General features: G+C 35.6%; 1 long non-coding RNA gene across 1 annotated transcript in view; it reads left to right on the forward strand.

Moving 5' to 3' along the window:
• Nucleotides 1-22774, forward strand: part of LOC105465736 (uncharacterized) — a 120870-nt gene extending 98096 nt beyond the window's left edge. The window contains exons 4-5 of the long non-coding RNA XR_977763.2: nt 15785-15854; nt 22062-22774. This is a non-coding gene — a long non-coding RNA (uncharacterized lncRNA). The remainder of the gene's footprint in view (nt 1-15784; nt 15855-22061) is intronic.
• The last annotated feature ends 290 nt before the right edge of the window (nt 22775-23064 follow it).

Below are 23064 nucleotides of genomic sequence, written 5' to 3' on the forward strand. Positions count from 1 at the left end.
ATTCTGTTTAACCCAAAGGACTGCTTGTGCCCGTGGTGGTTATGATAAACTGGAAAGATATTTTTGACAAGGTGGACAGAGATCACAATTCTTTCTTATCAAAGTACCATGTAAATGAATAGCCAATTTTATTGTCTGAAGGACTTGCTCTTTTCATTAGTTTCAAATCATACTGTGCTAGAAAGCACAGGAAGATCATGCCAATTTGTTTTCCTTGGCCCCACTGTGTCTAGATATCAATGCAATGCAATGGAAGGTAATAAGCAACTACTGACTCTTTTGCCTTTCCATCTTCAAGGTGACTGATGGCAAAAGGAAGAAATCTAGAATTCATTATTTTCAGCCATTTGTTATTTAAGTGGATTTTAAGACCATGTTGTGAAACTATTATGATTCACCATCAGAGGACAAGGGCAATTTATTTTGACCTGGGAAGATGCGGTGAATATGATCTATGTTGAAATAATATTTTTAAAAAGATATTATTTCTGGATTAAATTTCCTTGAGTCACAGCCTAACCTTTTAAGAAATATTTTCCAATTATGCCCTGCTGACCATATATTGAATTTTCACAATTTGCACTTCTGTCATTTTAACGAATATTTAATGTTACTCCCTGCCATCATATTTCTACTAATTATTCTCTAGCTGCTGCCTGTATCTGCCCCCGACAGGCAAAGAAGCAAATGTTTGTAATTCCAAGTTTCTAGAATATTTGAATCTGATCAGTATCAAAAATATGTTTCTCATTGATAAACGTTATGCCTCTCAAACTAATCATAGTATAAGAATATGTACGACTTTGATTGCCACCTGTCTTTTTCAGAGCTGTTTGTTCTGTTTTTTATTCTTCAGATATTATTTGTTTGCTTATTTTGAGACTCTTTTACAGAAGAGGAAATGAAACACTTACTTGTCAGCAGTATTTTTTAAAAAAATATAGCAGAACAGTATTAATTTAATCAAAACTTAAAGATTAAACATAGCAACCTTTTAAAAAGCATTCACATGTCCTCATTTGGGTTTGTACAGTAGCAGACAGAAACTCTGATGGACATGAGAGGGTTTTTGCCAAAACCCTGATAGACATTAGAACTTGTCCTAGTTTCCTGTTTGGCATATTTGTAGATGTGCTAAAGCCAAAGTTTATTTTAGAAGAAAAATTGGACAAATATAATCAAAGTATGCAAAGCAATGAGAAAAATCAGTATAAATTTGAAATTTTGTATGAATAACTAGAGTTAACTTTTATTTTTAAAAAATAGATATTTAAAAATATTCTCTTCAAGTTTAGTTTTTGTTGCTAAGGCTAAAAAAGGGGGAAATGACCCAAACTTGCTACTTGGCATGTTGAAGAATTTCCCAACTCAAGAGCGGGAAATAATCATGCAAAATTTCTATGATCTATAAAACAAGAAGCATCCTAGTTTTTGATGGGTGTGATGGCAATTCCCTTCTCTTTATAAGAATGAGATGTAAAGAAACCACTTGTAAAGGGTTTTTCTTAATAGGATGCATGTGACTTAGTTGAGAGAGATGATCTTCTCATAAGTATGTGTTTGGAAACTGTCTATATGGTAGGGCTTTGCATATTTTATTACCTCCCCTTACTGCTTTGAAGTTATTATAGCATCTCTAAAATGTATAAAGAACTCATTTGAAGCTCATATACTTAAAAATCTACATATCTAATCTGAGTATGTAGTTATGAAGTCTTTATTATAGGAAAAGATATATTAGCTTTGTTATCATTGATTTTTCCTCTGCTTTTAAAAAATTTATGCTAAGTTCACAAAGCTGCTAAATGGTAAAAAAAAAATATTTGCAGAACTTATTTGCAAGGAATTACACATAAATGAGAAGTTAATCTTTTGGAAAATTTTCTCGGGATTTCAATGTAAAGAGCCAGTTTATGAGAATAATATAATACATTTCCGTTTACAAAGCACTGTTAAATGCATGCTCTTATTGACTCACAAAAATCCTGTTATGCTACTACTATCATCATCTTTGTTTAAAAATGAGGCAACAGAGACTCAGATACACAGTACCTAGGCTTCTGTTCTTTATCCTGTGTTGCATAATCTCCACACTATGCCATACTTTTTCCCTTTGCCTTGTTGGCCATTTCCAAGACAGCCATGGATCTGCACATTTTCAAGGTAAAATGCCAGTATCAGTTTATTGATTTTACATAGTGTAATTTATTCTATTCAGACTTTTATTTTAAAGAAGTTGATTGGGATAAGTTATATCCACTTTAGACACTGTTTATAACAATGTCTGGTACATAGTAGGGACTCAGATATTTGTTGAATGAATAAGTAAACTATAAGATATATGGATATCCTTTCAAAGGGAGGATTCCATTTTTGACTGCACAAGGAAGGAAAAGTCATTTAGAGGGCGGAGGAAACAATAATGGAAGTTTGAGTCATATGGCGCCTTGTTACCTGAAGTGTGATCTGTGGATCAGCAGTATCAGCATCACCTGGGGAATTGTTAGTTACGTGAATGATGGGCCCCATCCCAGACCTACTGTATTAGTCTGCCATTTTACAAGATGGTGTGGTATGATGTTTACCATTTTACCAGGTCACGTAGTATCAGGATCACTCTACAGGGCAATGGTTCTTAAACCTGATCACACATTAGAATTACTTGGGGCCATAAAAATAAAATAAAATGACCAGTCCTCACTCTGCATCAATTAAATATAGTCTCTGGATAAAGGCACTCAGTATAATATTTTCTCTAAAACTCCACTAATAATTTTAGCATGCAGCCAAAATTGGGAATTACTGCTCTAATGTAAAGTCCTCAGTGGGTATCAGAACACCTCAGGCTGTTGCTGATAAGACACTGGATTTAGTATAAGATGTTTCATCACAGTGGAACCCAGTTATCTGGTTTAGAATAAGGTGAGGAGTCATTTGAAGTTCTCTGATGCCTATTACATTCCTGACATTGGGCACTTCAAAGAACATGGCCCTCTACCTACAGTCTTTCTAACTATGTTTATGGCTCTTCATCTATGTGGCTTCATAGTTGGTGCTTGTACCAAATGATTGTCAACCATTCAAAAAACTCCCTCCATACTGTGAAAAACTGTCTGGGTCCATGTTTTTCACTATACATCCATGCCACTTTATTCTGTCAGTGAGTCAAACCCAATTTTTTTTTTTTTTTTTTGAGATGGGGATCTCGCTTGTTGCCCAGGCTAGAGTGCAGTGGCGCAATCTCAGCTCACTGCAACCTCCGCCTCCAGGGTTCAAGCAATTCTTGTGCCTTAGCCTCCTGAGTAGCTGGGATTACTAGCGTGTGCCACCATGCTCAGCTAATTTTTGTATTTTTAGTAGAGATGAGGTTTCACCATGTTGGCCAGGCCGGTCACAAACTCCTGAACTCAGGTGATCCACCCACCTCAGCCTCCCAAATTGCCGGGATTACAGGCATGAGCCACCGCCCCCAGCCACCCAATCATTTTTTTAAGATAAATTTTGGCTCCAGGAGGAAGAGCCTGAGTGTCTGCCCTGCAAAGACTTTGACTCAACACCAGCTCAGATCCTGCTGCTGGAGACAGAATCTCACCTAGAGGTATGTCCTTGTTTTAGTGGATTGTCTTGGGTTTTTCCTCCTGACCTTTTATCTGGAGTATAGCCTCATACAGAACAATAGCGGGAGATAAGAAAAATGGGAGTTTGGGATTCCCATTAAGGGCAATGGAAAGGTTCCTTAAGAGCAATGTGAAGAGAATTGCCTTGTTTCGGAGGCAGTGGGAGCCACTGAAATTTTTGCAATGAACCTATTGTCTGAGACACTGAAATGTTTTTTGAATTAATGAATGCATAAGAGGCTATTTAGAGAGAGAGATACCTGGATTGGTTGGTTAAAGAAGGCAGCTATTGGCTTATTTCCTAAATGGGAATCATTAATTAGATATGGAAGGTGGAAAAGGACATAGAAAAGAAGGAATGATGGGAGACAAAGCGGCACCTAATTGAACTCGGTAGATACATATTACATTAGAATAGTGCTTCCCAAGTTTTAACATATGTAAGAATTACCAACAGAACTTGCAAACACACTGATTCCTTGGCCCATACCCCCAGAGACTCTGATTTAGAGGTCCGAGGCAAGCCCCAAGCATTGGTATTTTACTAAGCCAGCTCCCAAGGTGATGCTGATGCTGCTGTTCTGAGGAGCACACTTGTAATAACATTGTATTTGGGCTTGTAAACTTGGAGCTAGAATATTTTGTTTTCGATTTTAGTTCTTCCACTTACTGCCTGTGATATCTTAAGCAAAACTATTACCTTTTCCAGGTAATAGATTAATACTTAAAATACTATAATGTATCATTTACTCGGGGATCTTGTTAAATTGCAGATTCTGATTCAGTTGGTCTGGGATGGAGGCTGAGCTTCTGTATTTCTGAAAGTCTCCCAGGTGACAGCCATGCTACTGGTTCATGAACTGGACTACTGTTAGCAAGTACCTAGGCATTATTTCCCCATACTTCACATATTTATTGCAATTAAATAAGAACATACAGATAGAAACAGTTTGAAAATTGTGGAGCAAAATGTAAATGTAAGATGATAGTAGTGAATTAATGTAGACAGGAATTGGAAAAAGATGACTGAATTTTAAGCTGACTAGGAGAATTTTGGCACATACATAGAAATAAAGAAGTCAGCAAGGACATCAGGTTTAACAGAAATGTGGATTTTGGGGGGAAAGTAGCCGGTGGTTGAAAATGTAAGACATGAATAAGCTTGAGAAATATTTTAATCTTGAAATAAGAATTTTGGAGTTGTACACATATGATTGAAAGATATTTCTGTATATATGGGTATATAGAATAAAAGAGAATAAGTAGAGAATCTAGGAAGAGATACCAGTTGGAAGATATGAGAAAGAAGAGGTACTATAGGAAGATAGATTATAGTTTAGCACCTTGTCATAGAGACATTACTTGTCTAACCCTGGGCTGTATTAGCAGATTGTATATCCTCATGATTGAGGATAACAGTCTATTGAGTTTCCTAGGCATTCCCCCGCTTGGAAATTATTGAAGCTTCCCATTTGCATGTGATTTTTGTGGGCAACTATTCCAGGAATGGTAGAAGATACATATCTAAGACTTATGAGTTCCTTGGACCAAGTCATAAGCATTTAGAAAATAGAGTAATTGAGGGAGATCATGAATTGTATAGAAGTGAGGGATTCTGCAATTGAATATCCTTGCCTTATCAATCAGTTCAGACACTTGGACATCTATGAAGCTCAAGAGAAAATGTCGTTCAATACCTTACTAAAAGGAGCATTTTCACAGAGATTATTTAAACACTAGGGAGATTAATAAGTAGATTTACACGCCTATTAATAGTTGCATAATTTTAAAATAAAAGAGCATGATTTAAGACACTAGTGTGTTTGACTGTGTCATGGTGGTGTTTTGGTCATTTTCTTAAGGATGCTTCCAAATAATGGCCTCAGATACTAAAAAAAGTTAATAAGAATTCTGACTGAATGTGGTGGCTCACACCTGTAATCCCAAAACTTTGGGAGGCTGAGGTAAGAGGATCTCTTGAGGCCAGAAATTCAAGACAAACCAGGGCAACATAGTGAGACCCCATCTCTATGAAACAAAAACAAAACAATAACAACAACAAAAGCAATAAAACCGATTGGGTGTGGTCCTGCATGCCTGTAAAAAAAAAAAAAAATCTTTTTTTTCCTTCCCATAATTCACTGGCTCGTTTGCTTTTTGGGTACTTTTAATTTTCCCTCTAAATTTCAAAGTACTAGGTGTTAAAATCTGGACATTTGTAAGTTTGATTTGCAATCATCTAAACTCTAAATCAACAGAGGTCTCTTTTTAACATTGATTTACTCTCAGAGGGTCATTCATAAACATATTCATTACAGGCACACTCCACGAATATTCAATAATACATCAATCACTGAGCTGTTTATGTTAAAAGACACAATTGAAATTGAACAATATAACTCAATAAAATTACTGGTCTTTTTATTTATTCATCCAAATCCTAGTTGCTCAGTCACTGTAAACAGATCCATTGGAAACAATTCACTTTTCTATTGTTTCAGGATTGATCTTCTCAAACACATGATTATTCTTAATTCAGACAAAATATTTCATTTCTTTAAGTACACGAGAAGGAATTAGAGCCAGCTGAATGCAATAAGAGATGAGGAAGGAAGACGCTCAATAAAAGGAAATCAAACCTGTTTACAAGTCTGGATCTAAACACTTGTGAGGTTTGTGGTCTTGGAAACTATGTTCATATGTTAGAGGAGAAAATGATGAATAGTGGATAAACATGAGTTTAAATGGCCTAGACCGGATTCTTATTCCTCTTTGCACCCTAAGTATCTCTTTTAAACGAAGAGTTTCACTTACTTTCAAAAAGACCACATGTGGACAAAAGATCAATGAACAGTAAAGTGAGAGAGAAATTCAATTTTTCTGAGAATATTAAGATACATCTACCATCCAGAAGACAATTTAAACTATGGAAGCATTCATAAAAACAATTAATGTATGTAGTCATCATGAGATACACCAAATTATCATCTCATACCAGTGGTAAATCTTGGTTTCCTAAATCTGTTTTTTGTTTCCAGTTCTTCCACTTTGAATATGATACTGAAAATATGCTAAACATATAAATATGCTAAAATCTAACTGGCCCTTGGGCAAATTAGAAACAGAAGTTGGTAAAAATATTAGGATTTTTTTTATTTCAATTTAAAATGCGTTTTTTTAAAACATAAAAACCTTAATATAAGTGTATTCTGGAATCATAAGGATGACCATCAACTAAACAAAGCCTGTCCTGGAGCTCTAGTGCCCTTTGGCATGTGTATTTATTTATCTACATTTTAAACTTAATAATTTTTTAAAAGTATGAGAACAGCTAGGTTGAAGCTACTCAATATGCAGTCATTTTGGATCAATGTGACTTCAGGTGATGGGTTACCAGAAAAGATGCTGGACTGTAAGAGCTTTTTAATTTGTGGGCTTTGGAATTTTGATGACTGAAAAAAAAAAAAAAAAGGCTAAAGGGAATTGGCGTTTTAATTCCATGTGGCTGAGCTTTTTAGTTGCATTCAGACACTTCTATTTTTACTTCTTCAAGCTGGGCCTGTTTCCAAGAAGGAAGCTGTGGAATTATTGCTCTTACTCCCACACTTAGTGCAATCCCTTACAATACTAAGGAGTGGTCAGATTTTTGCCTGTCCCCTGCATTAAACCTACAAGTAGATCAGATTTCAGGATAAGCAACAAGCAAAAAAGGCCAAAAAATTTCAAGTGAAGCATTGAGTCAGCTTGATTTGAATTAGGGTCGAATCAACTGTATAATCTCATGTTCACAGAGTGCTTTGGCCTTAGAAGCTGGCTGGTTTTACCCTATAACATTTAAGTTATTCTTTCTTTTCTTCTTTTTCTTCTTCTCTTCTTCCTTTTATGTTTATTGCCCTGCTGTGTTCCTAAACATTTAAAAGGTTAGCTCTTTGTGTTTTATACAATGGAAAAACTGTTGTTGAAATTTTAGCCTTGAAAAGCACTGACTGTACCTAAAAACAGAAAGAAAGCACTCCTTTGCCTTGCCTCCCATTGGTTGTTGGGAAACAGCTGTTTGAAGCCAAGTTTGTACTTTACTCTTATCAGCTCATTTGGTGAGATCAGAATGTGCCTGAATAACTCTGAAGGTTAAAATATGTTGACTGAATTTTCTGCTGCTACCATTCAGCAGCAGCTAGGCTGTGCCTCTCACGATCATGACACGTAGTGGAAATTTTCCTGGCTTCTATACATCATCATCTCTGCCTGGTGAGTGTCACACTGAGGCAGAGCCACACACTGCCACACTGAGGATGAGCACAGCAGGATGGCCCGCCAATGGGCCTGACAGGGCTGGCCTATGAACATATGGAATTGTGCTTGCAATATAAAGCACACTATTTGCATTGACTTGTCATCATTCAAGGACCACATTTTTTATTTTAGTCTTTTTATCAACCATTGGTGTCTTGTTTAGGGCATCTATAACTTTTTTTTTCAGAGAAAATTGGGCATTATGATTTTCTTACTCAATCTCATAATCATTTTAAGCATTCCAAAAATTATGCTCCACTGGTCCTGACTGCTACTTAAATTGTATGTGTTTTATCCAGTCCTTATTGACAATGTAACTCCAAATCCTTCATAATACAAACAGAAGAGTCTTTGATTTTGATAATTTTTTAATCATTCAGTCTTCTTACATAATTGAATCATGCCATATTGTTATTTTTACTCAGCAATTAGAAAATACTCACTGTCTAAGAGTCCAAGAATTTTTAAATATTACAAAATCTTTTTTCATAATCTCATGTTAGTAATACAGTCTTAGTTTAGAAGCATTTTCTAAAAGATGTTAAGCATTAACCTTGCAATTTGTGGTATGCTTATATTTATCGCCAAATAATTTGCAGTGTTTTGTCAGTTATTTATCTAGTTATTTATATGTTTATCTGATACCTATGCTGAAATATTCAAGGACTTTCGACAAGTGTGCTGTGTTAGCAAAAAATACTGTTCAAGGGAGAAAAAAAATACTCTTTTTCACTTGACTACTTCAATACAGCAACTACAGTAGTTACTATATGACTTATTGAACAGCCATTAGAAGGAAAGAGATGAAATAGATCAGCTAATTCCCTAAGTCATAGATACTGAATATCTACTTTGTGTGGGTTTATGTCTAAGATATCATGGGAGCTCCACAAAATATATAACCGTTATCCAAATGGCAAAATAATGAACTTATGATAAACATAAATTTTAAAAGGCTTGTGCCTAATTTTTATTCTTTTTTGCTCCTCAATTTCTTTTAAACTTAGAGCTTTCCTGGGCCTCAACCAGTGCCATCTGGGCAAAAATTCAATAAGCTACATGGAGAGCCATTATTGACCAAACATATGTTATCAGATTTAGATGATTTGATACGCAATTATTCTGAAAACCAGTTAAATATCACACACAATGGTCATGAATAGACAAAATTGTATTTTTATATGAATGATACATCTTAATTTCCCATATTTGTTTTCTCTTTCCAGTACATGTTTTTGCATAAATATTAAAAACCTGCCACATGGGCAAACCATGCCAGTGTTTCCTTTTCATCATATACAGTTATTTGAAGAGGCTGGCATTAATCTGTGAATTTTCCATCTAGCTCATCAGGAAATAGCCAGAAAGAAGAAGTGGTCAAGTAGTTACCTGTGTCCCTATGGGAAGAATGTGGCTCCTTATGGGGAAGATGGGAGAGATAAATTTAGGAAGAAGAACTGAGAATTGTCTTTTCTTCCTAATTCTTGCCTAAATTGAGATAACTTATTATGGATGCTATTTTCATCTTCTGAAATATCTAACCACTTTTTCAAAGACTAGGTTTAATTGGGGAGGATTTTTCCTTCTTCAAGTCTTGCTTCAATTCTAGACTGATTAAGATGTTGAAATATCTATTCTGGTGGTTCTTTCCTTAATGGTATCAGGTTGAATTCTGTCTAAAGTTATACAGGTTTAGATGTTGAGTCTCATTAAGATGCGGATGTGTTCCAGGATCTCCACCTAGAACAGCCATTTGAAAATCTCAGAGTAGAGCTAAACTTTGTGTGCATGTGAAGTATGATGCACACACAAAACTACAGTATAGTTGAGAAATGATTGTGAAGATAAAACCATGCCTCGTGTACAAAACTCCACACATATAAAAATAATCATGTTCAACTTTACATAATTGTTCATAAAAATAGATTATTTAATATTAGTTTTTTCTAAACACAATATGAAAGTAAAATTCTAAAAGTGAAATTATTTGTAATGCTCAAGAGTGCTTTACATTAAAAAATTGTAGCTATATCCCCCTAAGAAAATCAATTAACTTCTCTGGTTGTGGTTTCCTCTTCTGCAAAACCAGAGGATTGGATCAGCTATTTCTCAGGTTTCTCTCAGGTTCAGTACTTAATAATTCTGTGACTCATTTTATGTAATTCATCACACCTTAATTTATGAACTTCTAATTACATATTTGTGTGTAGGCTTTTCTTAAAATGGTTTCATACCATTTGTTATATTAACACTTGCTTAACATTTAAAGACAAATTAAAGATAGAGGAGAATGAACAAGAGACAGGAATAAGAAATAGTTCCTAAAGCCCAAGGTACTAAAAGATATAACAGGCAATACAATTTTGTGGGTATTTTGAAGACAAGGAAAGTCACTGTAAACTTTAGTTTCTGTTTTGTGCCATATATGTTATGGCTGCTAGTTACTTAATCTCACAATAACTCTAAAATAGATATTAATGTCCAGTGTGTACTGCTAAGTAAACTATGGCTCAGAAAAATCCAAATCCATTGAATTAGGAAGTAACACAGGTGAGGTCTTTGGGTTTGAGTGGCTCTTTACATGCTCTTACCAGATAATGATGCAGTCTTTGTTTATCAGGATGAAATAGCAAAAGAGAACTGTGCATAGAAGGGTAAAGTAGCACATGAAATATCTAGGCTCCTAAAGAGTTCCAAAATAATATCGTTTATCAGCATTTGAATTTTTATTAAAAAATTCTTACCCAGAATAAATTGAAATAAAGTATGAAAGACCACATATGGTGCTAACAAAGACTTATGTCTGCTGATGCTATACAGTGATATGATAATGCCAATCAGAGCAATAAAATATTTACTAAATAAATATGGATTGAAGCTTTGAGCAAAGGTCATCATTGTTTTTCTCGTAACACAGAACTACTTCCACGAGAATGATATGTGCATAAAATTTGCCCTCTACAAGAGATTGCCTAAATAATTATTGTTATTTTGTAGAAGGTTTGTATTGCCCTTCAAGTCCAATAATGAATATTGAGGGCTTCCTGTTCAAATCTATGAAATAAAGGATAATTTATGCTTATTCATAGAATAACTAAGAAGGTATCAAATATTTCTTACTGGATTGAAGCAATGGAAATGGCGAGAAGAAGGGAGAATGAATCTATTTTTAAAAGAAGAAAAATGTAATTAAATCTTTTTGGGGTATAAGAATTTGCAGAACTATTATAAATAGAAGGGCCCATCTCAGCTTGATTACTTCAAAACAGCTTCCTGCAACCTCCCACCAAGTAGATGAGCAATTAGTATAATCACAGCAATAAGTCAAAGACACTTGCTGTTCAAACTTGTGTTGCAACTTTTCCTTTTGGCATTGCTCCTAGCCTCTTCCGGTTCCACACACAGACACAAATGCACATATTTAATAAAATTTTAGTTGGTAAAAGGCAAATGCCTAGGTTTGACTTCTGTTTTTGTATCAAGGTTAAGTAAAGGACACTGAACAAGTGAAACTGTGCTGAAAACAACAGTGGCCAAGGCAGAGATATTCTTATACCCCAACCCGTTGTGCAGATGGAAGTCTGGCCAAAAAACCAGAAAGCATCAAGTCTGACTGTGAGTCAATCTGTCAGCACAAGTACAAGGTGACTCAGGGAAAGACTGCATTTTTGGGTTTTCTGGGAAATACTCAAGGGTTCTAGTACATTTATGTGTGTTGGATATTGCTGTCAGGAAAGGATAAAAACGACTTCATAAATAGAAAGAATGAACTTTTAATAAGTGATTCTCTGCTAAAAAACAAAGAGTAAGAGTAACCTAAGTGAATTCATTTTTTAAAGAAATTTTCAATGGGCAGATATTAGAATTAACTACCTGTATCTACACTTCAGTCTGAGATACTTCCATATTTGTAAATCTTATACTACTAAGTTGACTCGGTACACAATAAATTGTTTCTAAGAAGCAGCAGCACAGCAAAACAGGCTTTGCAACACCAGTCGTGTGATCTTTTAAACTATGTTTTTAGAGTGTCTAATTTTAAGGTTTGCTTTAGGTTTTATCTACAAATTTAATTCATTGTTACAAGTTGCCAAATTATTGGTTTGTCTGGATCTTCCATGTTAATAAGAATTTAAAGAAATGTTTAATGTTGTTGAATAATAGGAAGAAGAGAGAGCTTTATATCTTTGATGTTTCAGTCTTCCCGGTATTGCTAGGTGTTTTAAATACCCAGCATATGTCTATTCCATTGCGTCAATTATGACAGCTTTGATTTTTCACTAGTTTGGGAGTTCTTCTATGGGTGTTTCCAAATGCATTCTTTCTGTTTTCTCTAATTAAAGAAATTCATCAACTTAGGGGGGAAAATGTCAAATTCAACTTTTTATGAAATTCTGCTGAAAGGCTACAGAAGGTATGCAGCAAAATACATTTAAAACATTTCAACTATTAAACGGCAACTAGTTGTTTTTTTTTTTATTGCAGATAAGCATTTTTTGAGGTCAGAAGGAATCTGATTTTTCTATTGAAATGTTATGTAGGAAGACCTGAACACACATAGATACTGAGGCTGAGTTCTCAGGGAATAGTATTCCATGTGCCCAAAAAACTGTGCTTACTGAACACATGATTTTAAGAAGAGAGATTATTAGTAACAGTGATAAGTATCAAGGCATAAGATCAAAATGGAAAAAGAGAAAGGACAGAAGATTGATTTCTAAGAATGTAAATTATCCTGAAACTGGATACATGGAAAGTTTAGAACAGGAAGAAAGGAGAAACTTTAGAGGCAGAAATTCAAGGTCAGAGGTCATCATCATATAGGAATTTGAATCAGCTAGGAAAGACAATTGCAAATCTTAACTTTGTCTTTAAATATCACACAAGGAAAAGAACAGTACAAGTACTTAAATACACAATTTACCATAGATGCCATATCATGATGATACAGATGACTGAAAAATTGCAGTTGAAATATATCAATGTAAATATATTATTATTTGAAATATAAAGGCAAATACCTCATAATGTTGTGGAATTTGGCTTATTTTTAAAGAATAACTCAGTTTTAAGTAATGTGCATATTATGGGCTGAGTTTTGTTCTCCCAAATTCATGTGTTGAAGTCCTAACCTTCAGTACCTCAGAATGTGACTGTATTTGAAGATAAGGTCTTTGATAAGATAAGGGGTAATTAAGTTAAAATAAGGTCTTTAGGGTGGAGATTAATCCAGTATGGCTGGTGTTCATATAAGAAACAGAAAATTGAACACAGACATGGACAAAGAGCATGTGAAGACACAGGAAGAAGACGGCTAAGTACAAGCCCAGAAGAGAGCCCTCTGAAGACACCAATCCTGCCAACATCTTAATCTTGGACTTCCATCCTCCAGAACTTCAAGGAAATATGTTTTGGTTCGTTAAGGCATCCACTCTATCCTGCTTTGTTATGGCAACCCCTAGATAACTAATGCAGTTGGACAGCATTTTATTCAAAGGAAATTAGAAGAGAGAAATTTCTACAGAACAGGAAACACTGATGATTCTTTTGAAAGATGTAAAGGACCTCTTAGATTTCATCTGGCCCAAGTGCCCTTGAGATCAAGAAGCTTCGTGAGGGTCCACATTTGCTTTTCCTCATTTTGGAAATGGTTAGTAATTACCCAGAGTGACATGCTGAGAAAAAACTGAAAAACCACAAGGTCTTTAGGTGAGGGTGAGTGTGGAGGGAAGGGGAGAGCTCTAAATGAAGCATATTCTATACTGATCAGTGATGCCTTCCTGGGTGAGGGGTGGTGATAGTGAGTGACCACACACATGCATGTGGTGACCCAGGATTATATGGTGAATTTTTAATTCAAAAGTTTCTGTGTATGAATCCGTTTGTTCATGGGTCACTACTCTGGTCACCTTGGAATTAGGGTTATTTCATGTACTCCCTCATTCTTTATTTGACCAAATAGAAAAGTTTAGATATAAATAAAAACTAGGGGCCGGGTGCAGTGGCTCAAGCCTGTAATCCCAGCACTTTGGGAGGCCGAGACGGGCGGATCACGAGGTCAGGAGATCGAGAGCATCCTGGCTAACACGGTGAAACCCTGTCTCTACTAAAAAATACAAAAAAAAAAAAAAAAGAAAGAAAACTAGCCGGGCGAGGTGGCGGGCGACTGTATTCCCAGCTACTTGGGAGGCTGAGGCAGGAGAATGGTGTAAACCGGGGAGGCGGAGCTTGCAGTGAGCTGAGATCCGGCCACTGCACTCCAGCCTGGGCGACAGAGCGAGACTCCATCTCAAAACAAACAAACAAACAAACAAAAAAAAGATTAGACAAATTAAAAATATATAATGTGTTGAATAGTACTTTTTTTGAGTGAAGCAGGGAAAGGCATCCTATAGTTACTGTGTTCTAGCAGGTAAACTCTTTCACAAGATGAGAAACTAGAGAAGGTTAGTTACTGTGACACTTAGATAGCACAGCTACTTAAGGAGTTGATATCCACATTTTCCAGATCTTACAGAGTTTTACAATATTTAATGAATAGCAAAATATGATGGTTATTACAGTAATCATCTTTTCTGGATGCTGAGGGAAGGAAGATAGTAGTATTTTTGCCTTACTTGCCTATTACCTCGTATTACCTGCATTCTCAGAGGTTACAGGGCTCTTCCCCCTTGCTTTTGAAAATGTGATGCAAGTGATCTCATTGTTCAGTTCCCACCTATGAGTGAGAACATGCGGTGTTTGGTTTTCTGTTCTTGTGATAGTTTGCTAAGAATGATGGTTTCCAGCTGCATCCATGTCCCTACAAAGGACACACTTGGACTCAGGAAGGCGAACATCACACACCGGGGCCTATCATGGGGAGGGGGGAGGGGGGAGGGATTGCATTGGGAGTTATACCTGATGTAAATGATGAGTTGATGGGTGCAGCACACCAACATGGCACAAGTATACATATGTAACAAACCTCCACATTATGCACATGTACCCTACAACTTAAAGTATAATAATAATAAATAAATTAAAAAATAAAAATAAAATAAAATAAATAGATAAAAAAAAAAAAAGAAAATGTGATGCAAAGACATGGCATTCCTGCCATTTTTTTTTTTTTTTTTTTTCCGTTTTGATGTACTTTAGTGGCTGGAGTTAATGCTGCAATATTGAGCCCCAAATGGCTTCAACTCTGTCATTGAGGAAGGAGTGTAAATCTGAAAAGATCTCTCCCATTCCAGTCTGCCTGAGAGCTGCTCCTCTTCCCCTTGGGCAGGGAACCCAGAGAATCGGAAGCAGATCTTCTTGCTCTGGGGTCACTCTGTCAGCTTTGATGCTGACCAGCAAGGGATAACTCAGCTACTGTTTTGTTTTGTTTTGTTTTGTTTTGTTTTGTTTTGAGGGGAGGAAGGAAGCTGCATAACTTGATTAAGTATCAGTACATCATTTTTAAAGGGATGCTCTGTTCGATTCAGAACCACGCTCCTTTCTAGGAACATGCTAATTATTGGCTAATCAATATTCTCAATACCACCCTCCAAATCTCTACAATATTAATGCTATTTTTAACATTGAATCTACAACAGGAGACCTATTATTCTGCTGAATATTCTGAAATTAGAGGCGTAAAGATGACACAAAAAGCAATTCAGAGATGGATCAAGAAATATTATAAAATATCAGGGAGACTATTTCCATATATTCTCTATTGCATGTTATTTTTAATTTTTCAAATTTAGTTCCTTTGTTTTTGAAAACTAAGCTACCTATGTTTCGTCCTTTTTAAGCATGTATTCTTTTCTATCTGAGGTTATTAGTCACAAACTAATCTTTTACATTAATTTATCAATATGACTTTTCTTCTGTGAATTTCACATCAGTTTGCTATGGCTCTTTGAAATAGTTACTCTTGTCCTCATTTTAGAGATGGTGATACTAAGACAGAAAATGGTAAGATAATTTATTCATAGTTTCCGAGAACTCTATACCCTGTCAACTTCAAATTACAAATCATAGTGCACGCTGGAGCATATGTTGGGCTTCCCCTTGATTAATAGGGAGGAGGGTGGGCTTGATGACCTCTGCAGGAGGCTTCCAATTCTGTAATACTAGGATCTTAATTCTGATGAATGGTCCTGATGGTAACTAGAACCAAGCTATTCCCCCACCCTTTAGTTCAAAACTTAAGACAAAGCACACACTTATGCAAAATATTTTTTCTCCCTGCTAATTATTGGGGAAAATATCCATTTCTGCTAAGCATTGTTATATTCTAATTTAGTTATGAGTGTGGGTTGGTGAAAGGACCTATCTTATTAACACTGTTTTTTGGAAACTCTAGGGGGATTTTGAACTGGGGGAAGGACACAGCGGGAAGTTTGGGTCCAGCTCAGTGAATGACATGTTTGTACTGGACAATGTAGCAGTTTCTCCTAAGCTTCCAATCTGAGTATCAGCTGACTACATTCACAAAATAAGCTGATGATATTTAGATTTTACCAAGACTAATTAAGCGAGATGAACATTTCCCAGTAGATCTCTGTGACTGAGGTGTGAATTTAATTTTTTTTAAAATTAACAAAGTGATTTTGTGTAGTCTCTTTTGTCAAATTAGTTTTTATTTTCATTCCAATATCTTGATTCTTGGTTCATAGGAAAAGCAATAACCTCATTTGATTGTAATTAAATAAGGGGGAAAACATTTTACTTTTTCTTTATTATTGCTTCTGAACTCCGAAAGAAGGAAATAGCATGCTTTAAATAAAGACAGAAGATTCTCTGAGTGGAACTATGATAGCAGTTATTGTGTATCAGCTTTTCTTGAGCATTAAGATTTTTTTTAGAAGTATGTTTACCACCCTACACACCTTTCTGGAGGTTTAATGTAAACTTGGAGGAGCTGGTAGAGGTGTTGGGATTTGAACGAGGTTTCTGTTCCTTTACTTTTGCCTTAGTTTCTCTTGCTTATCTGACCAAAGTTTGGAATCTAGTCTCATCTTCATGTGTTTTGAAAATCTAACAAATCTAGAAGATGGTGTGAATGTGCATATATTTAAACACTTTGAAATTTTGTCAAGGACATGAAAGAAAGACATGTTTTCTAACAAAACAGAAAAAAACAAAAATAAGAACAGAATGCTTTTAACATTGCTTAAAGAACTACAGAACTGTGGTGATAAAGTGAGTATGTCATAAAAGGTAGGCTATGTAGATCTACGTGTGATAATTGTGTACAATTCATTGATAGGGGTGTACTTTCTACTTGATCACATGTCCTCCTCCTAGATATCTTGCCTATAGGTACAGAAGTATCTATTATATGGGTTTAGGCTTATTCTGAGACATATTTCTCTTAATGTAAGCTGAAGCAGAGATAAACTATATTGGCAGATTCAAGTGACCTTTTCATCACAATGAGTTACTGAAGGATGGACTGTTAAGCTATGGAATATTGCTGAAACCAAGGCTGCTGTAATGCAGTTATACTTTCATAAGTCTGAATAGAAAAAAAAAGTCACATCATGGAAAAGAGAACTCAATAAAATATTGGACTTCCACACTATTTCTGTGTACTATATGTTCTTTAATAAATATTCTCATAAATGCCTGCAAAATTCATGGTTTTTTATTTTTTCATTTTTTATTTTTTTGCTTCCATTGTTCGGCAGTCTTGGAGATATGTGATACCTTGCTTTAGGAGCTGTAGAGCTCTGACAGAAGACCCATATTATAATTCCTGCATAACTAAGAAAAAGAAACTGGACTATACCAATGAAAAAAAAGACTTAGAACCAGAAAGCTGACCTGAAAAGTCATAATTAATGTGTTGATATTTTCAGAAATTGAAATTTATTTGAAAGTTTCAAGTTTCTGGTACTTTATAGCAAAATATGAAAAGTGACAAAAATATAAAGTGAAAGTTTTCCTAATGATAGCTCATTCTCCAAAAGTTTATTCTACAAAGATAAATGAAGACAAAATTGTAACTATCACAACCACCCTCTTATTTGATGTTCACTGAGAAAGGAGATATTGGTTTTTTTCTCTTAAATTATCCCCAGATTGTAATAAATAATGTGTATTAGCATGATTATATTATTATTATTGATAATTTTAATAACTTAAAATCCATCTTGTAGGTTTCAGTATTTTAAAATCTTTGTTTTAAAATTAAAAACCCAAGCCCATAGGAAAAGATACAAATTTTAACAGATTTTATCTGGCATATAAAAGGCATTGCCACAGTTTGGCTAACTTAGACAAATATGTCCATCTGGACATTGTAAGTGATTTGGTAGAAATACAGGCATTACACATGTGGATGCAAACCCACTTATATAGTATCACTGGTAAAACCTTTAAAGATTAGTTTGAGCAGCAAAACCTTACGAGAATATGAAGCTGCCACCTTAATAGCATTCATTTGTTTAGTTTTAATAAAGAAATAGCTTTATTTTGGCATAAGAAGTATAGGAAATCAAGTTGAATTTGTGTCACATTGTACTGAGTAGGTTAGGCATAGGACATATAGGACCTAAGGTTTTTAGTGTAAGTCAATGTTTCAGTTGAATATAAGTAATTAATCAGTATCTAATGTGGTTTTGGGGCCACAGGGTAACTTAGTTTTCATATCCTAAACAAACCTACATTTTTAGTTGCTTTCAGACAATAGGTAAATGCTTCAAAGAAATGACCAACTACATAGTTCAGATGGGCAAAATCTTACCAGTTATTATAAAAAGAAGCCTCAAATGCTGTCAACTTACATATGGATATCTAGATTTATGCCATAAAGTAGGAAACACTTCTAATATTGCGTATAAAACTTAAGAAATGGTTTAATTTTAAACACATAAATCATACTTAATCTAACAATATACACATTATGTGAAAATGTCATCTAACTCTTTGCCTTTCAAGTCCGTATAATATTACAGAAAACTCAGATATTTTCTTTATCTTTCTTTTTTGAAAAACAGATTCATTACCCTGTAGGTTTCAGTTAGTTAATATTGAACAGGGATTCAGGGAAGTATTCTTTTTTAAATTATTGAAGAGATCTGAATATGTTTATAAACCGAGACAGATATCCCAGTGGAGGAATACTGAAACCAAAAACTGAGGAAATCTGTTCACAGTCCTGGAGAAGCTGAACAACGGAGACAGGGGAATTGGATGTTAAAATTATATCATCTGCAAGTGGGTGAAGAATTTAATCTTTCAAAGCTGGGAGCACATTGCTTCTCTAATATGATCCTGGACATGCCCAATTATCCTATTATTTGTGATGTTTATAGATATATATAATTGGTGAGATGCATTTCTGACTCTGAAATAGCTTTGAATACTGATTATTTTATTTTATTGATACCTAACATTTTATATATTTGTGGGGTACATGTGAGTATTTGTTGATATGTTATTATTTGTGCTTACTTTTATACATGACTTTTCTCTTTTCACATTGGCTCCAGGAGAATTATAAATTAGCAAGAAAACAAAGAGCAAGTTTTTGTCATTGGTTGGCTGGTGGTTGGTTTTTTTTTTTTTTTTCTTTTGTTTTCAAGCTTCCAAAGAGGATCTTGAAGCATTCATCAGAAATAATTGGAGGTGGCTGGGCGTGGTGGCTCACGCCTGTAATCCCAGCACTTTGGGAGGCTGAGGTGGATGGATCACTTGAGGCCAGGAATTCAAGACAAGCCTGGCCAACATGGCAAAACCCCATCTCCACTAAAAATATGAAAATTAGCTGGCGTGGTAGTGAGCTCCTGTAGTCACAGCTACTAGGAGGCTGAGACAGGAGAATCACTTGAACCCGGGAGACGAAGGTTGCAGTGAGCTGAGATCCCACCACTGCACTCCAGCCTGAGTGACAGAACCAGATTTTGTCTCAAAAAAAAAAAAAAAAAAAAAGAAAAGAAAAGAAAAAAGAAAAAGAAATAATAATTAGAGGTGTAGGGGAGCAATGTCTTAATTGACAGGCTGTGTAGCAACTGTTACTGCTAGAAGCAAAAAACAATGAGGGAATGGAGCCAATGCCTCAGACCACCTACTGACCACCAGGTGAGCACCATGTCACAGCAGGGCTGGGGATATGCTCTGGCTCTTCTCTTTAGAGCTGAGAAAGTTGCCCAGTGGGAGCTCCTTGACTATTGCTTGTCGGTCATCCTAAAATGTTGATGGCTGCTGTGTCCCAAGATATCCTCAGCCCTGTTTGTATATTTCCCTTTCTATTGTGTAGCCTAGAACACTTACCGGTTCCCCTGGGTTCTAAAGTGGGGTCCAAGATGAGCCGAGATGAGCACTTGTCCTTGAAGAGACTGGAAAGCAGTGACGTCTCAGCTGTTTTACACAATTAGACACTGGGGATGCATTCAGTGCTTTTTGGAAAGGAAACATAAAGATGGCAAGACTTCATGCTTAGGTAGCAAATTACAATTTCCAAAGCCTTTTTATACCTTCAGTATTAAATTCAGTGTTCTAATTATGGTAAATGGCACCACCAAGGTTATAGCCTGACTTTTTGAGGCTTGAAATTTATACCATTTAGACAGCTTTTGTTAGGAAAAATAATTAAAAGATATAAATTCAAAATTAGGTTGCCACAAAACTATTTCTTTTTTCTTTTTCTTTTTCCTTTTTTTTTTGATACAGTCTCTCTTTGTCACCCAGGCTGGAGTGCAGTGGGGAGACCTCAGCTCACTGCAACCTCCACCTCCTGGTTCAAGCAATTCTCCTGCCTCAGCCTCCCAAGTAGCTGGGATTCAAGGTGCCTACCACCATGCCTGTCTAATTTTTTTGTGTGTGTTTTTAGTAGAGATGGGGTTTTGTCATGTTGGCCAGCCTGGTCTCGAACTCTCGACCTCAGGTGATCCACCTGCCTCGGCCTCCCAAAGTGCTGGGATTACAGATGTGAGCCACCATGGCTGGCCTAACTATTTCTTTAAAATGAGACATCACAATAATAAATTACAAAATTTTAAAAGGTGAAGAACTGCAAAATCAGAAAATCCAGAAAATAACATAATATTTGAAAGAATCAAGTGCTTCAACCATGTCTGTACAATTTTTTTTCCTACTTTTGGCCACACATTTATGGTCATTTCTCCATATTACACAATTTGTAATATTTTCTATAGAAACAATAAAATGATATTCATTCTTGTCTCTAGCATAATCCTTTCTTTAAAAAATTAACCATAAAAATAAACTAAAATAAAATTTAAATACCTGACAGTTTAGAAAGTTTACTTTAGCTTCAGAGTAGTCATTGACGATGTCATAAAAATTTTCAAAATTGTTGTCATATTTAGAAGCTGTGGGTCTCATAGAAAAAATATCTGCGAAGTGTTTGTTGAGCATGATCCTTCTCAAATATACTTACTTTATGTTCTTTTGATATAGGTTTGTGCCCAAGAAGCATACATTTCTGGTAAATTTCATTGTGTGTAAGTCTCATACAAATTACATGGCAAATGGATAATTTGTATTTTTTAATAATTTCCATTTTGATCAATTATTGATAAGAACCTATCCTTCACTTAGAATTTTACACAGCTAATTCTGGGAAGAATTTTCCTCATAGTTTTTCTGGCCCTGTACATTTCTGTATTGTTTTTCATCCAATGCTCACATATTTTGGGTGCCAGTCATCATAGGACAGATTCATTTTGTTGTAGCATCTCTGGCCCTGTACGTTGGTGTCATGATGCCAGGACAGTCAGCACAATAGGAGGCATGACTATTCCTGTAGCTCAGTCCCACACATGGAGAGAAAGCAACAACCTAACCATATATTAAAGAGACTACAGACCACATTAATACACTCTACTGAAATCAAACTAAATTATCCTATACAAGTTATCTACAGCTATGCAAGAAAAAAAAGTCCCACATTATTAAAACAGTAGACATTTTATTGCTTATAGTTTTGTTGGTTGGATATTTGTGGCTCAGTGGGGATGACTTGTCTCTACTCCATGTGATGTCAGCTGAGGTGACTTGATTAGGGCTAAGAGATTGCTTCATTCTCAATAAACGGGGCTTTGCTGTTACTGTCAAACTGGGGCAATGTGGTTCTCTTCCATGTGACTTCAGTCTCCATATGGTAGTCCGTTCACTATGATCGTTTTCTCCACACATTCTCTGTCTCCCCAGGCTAGCCTGGACCTCTTTTTGTGGAGACTGGATTCCAATACTCAAAGTAGAAGTATATGTTTTCTCCAAACAGGGCTTTAAGACTTCACTTCTGCAACATTCTATTGATGAAAGCAAGTCACAAGACCAGACTGGTTCAAGGGGTGCAGAAATAGACCCTACTTCTTGACGGAGGGAGCAGTAGAGTTACATTGCAAAGGGATCTGGACAAAAAAAGGAGTGATTTATCAGGAATCATGTTTAACAATTTACCGCAATCCCCAGCGCAACTTCCTGTTAGCTGGATCCAGAAATGTCTACAACTACTGCAATGCCATTTGACCTTAGGGGTGATGTGACCCAGGGTAAAGAGACGGTAGTCTGAACCCATCAGTTTAGTTTTGGAAGGTATAAAAAATATGTAACAACATGAATGCACTTTTAGGGTCAGACAAGAGTCTTGGAAAGAGTCTGTAAAAGGGAGGAGTCCTGAGGCCTAAGCCTCATGAGTGTCAATGCTTACCTGTATCTAGGCACTGGCAATCCCCCTTTTTGATAAGGCCAAGATTGATTGTTTTCCTTTCCTACCTACTCCATATCTAATTGATGTGCAAACACTGTTAATACAAAAAACCCCTAAATTCAACAATTTGTGAAGAATTTTTACACTAACATGTTGGTTCAAAAACTCAACATTGCTTGCTAAGACTATTGCAATAAACTCCTCTATGATCTTAATTTGATTCTTGCTCCTCTTATTTTTTACACAGTCATCAGAGTAAATCTTTTCAAAGGTAAATTGGATTTTATGACTTTTCTGCTTCGAATTAGTTTCATGTATACATTAAAATATATTTCCAAACTATTCTATGCCGAACTGTCACTGGCCACCTCCAGAATGTGATTTTCAACCATTTTCTCTATTTTGCTCTCTATCTCCCTCTCTCTCTGCTCTGGTTTTATTATTTTTAACCACTGCTAGAATATAAGATCCTTAAGAACAAAGAATTTTGTCTATCAGCTT

The sequence above is a fragment of the Macaca nemestrina genome, chromosome 5 (assembly GCF_043159975.1).
Source record: "Macaca nemestrina isolate mMacNem1 chromosome 5, mMacNem.hap1, whole genome shotgun sequence".
NCBI classification, from domain to species: Eukaryota; Metazoa; Chordata; class Mammalia; order Primates; family Cercopithecidae; genus Macaca; species Macaca nemestrina.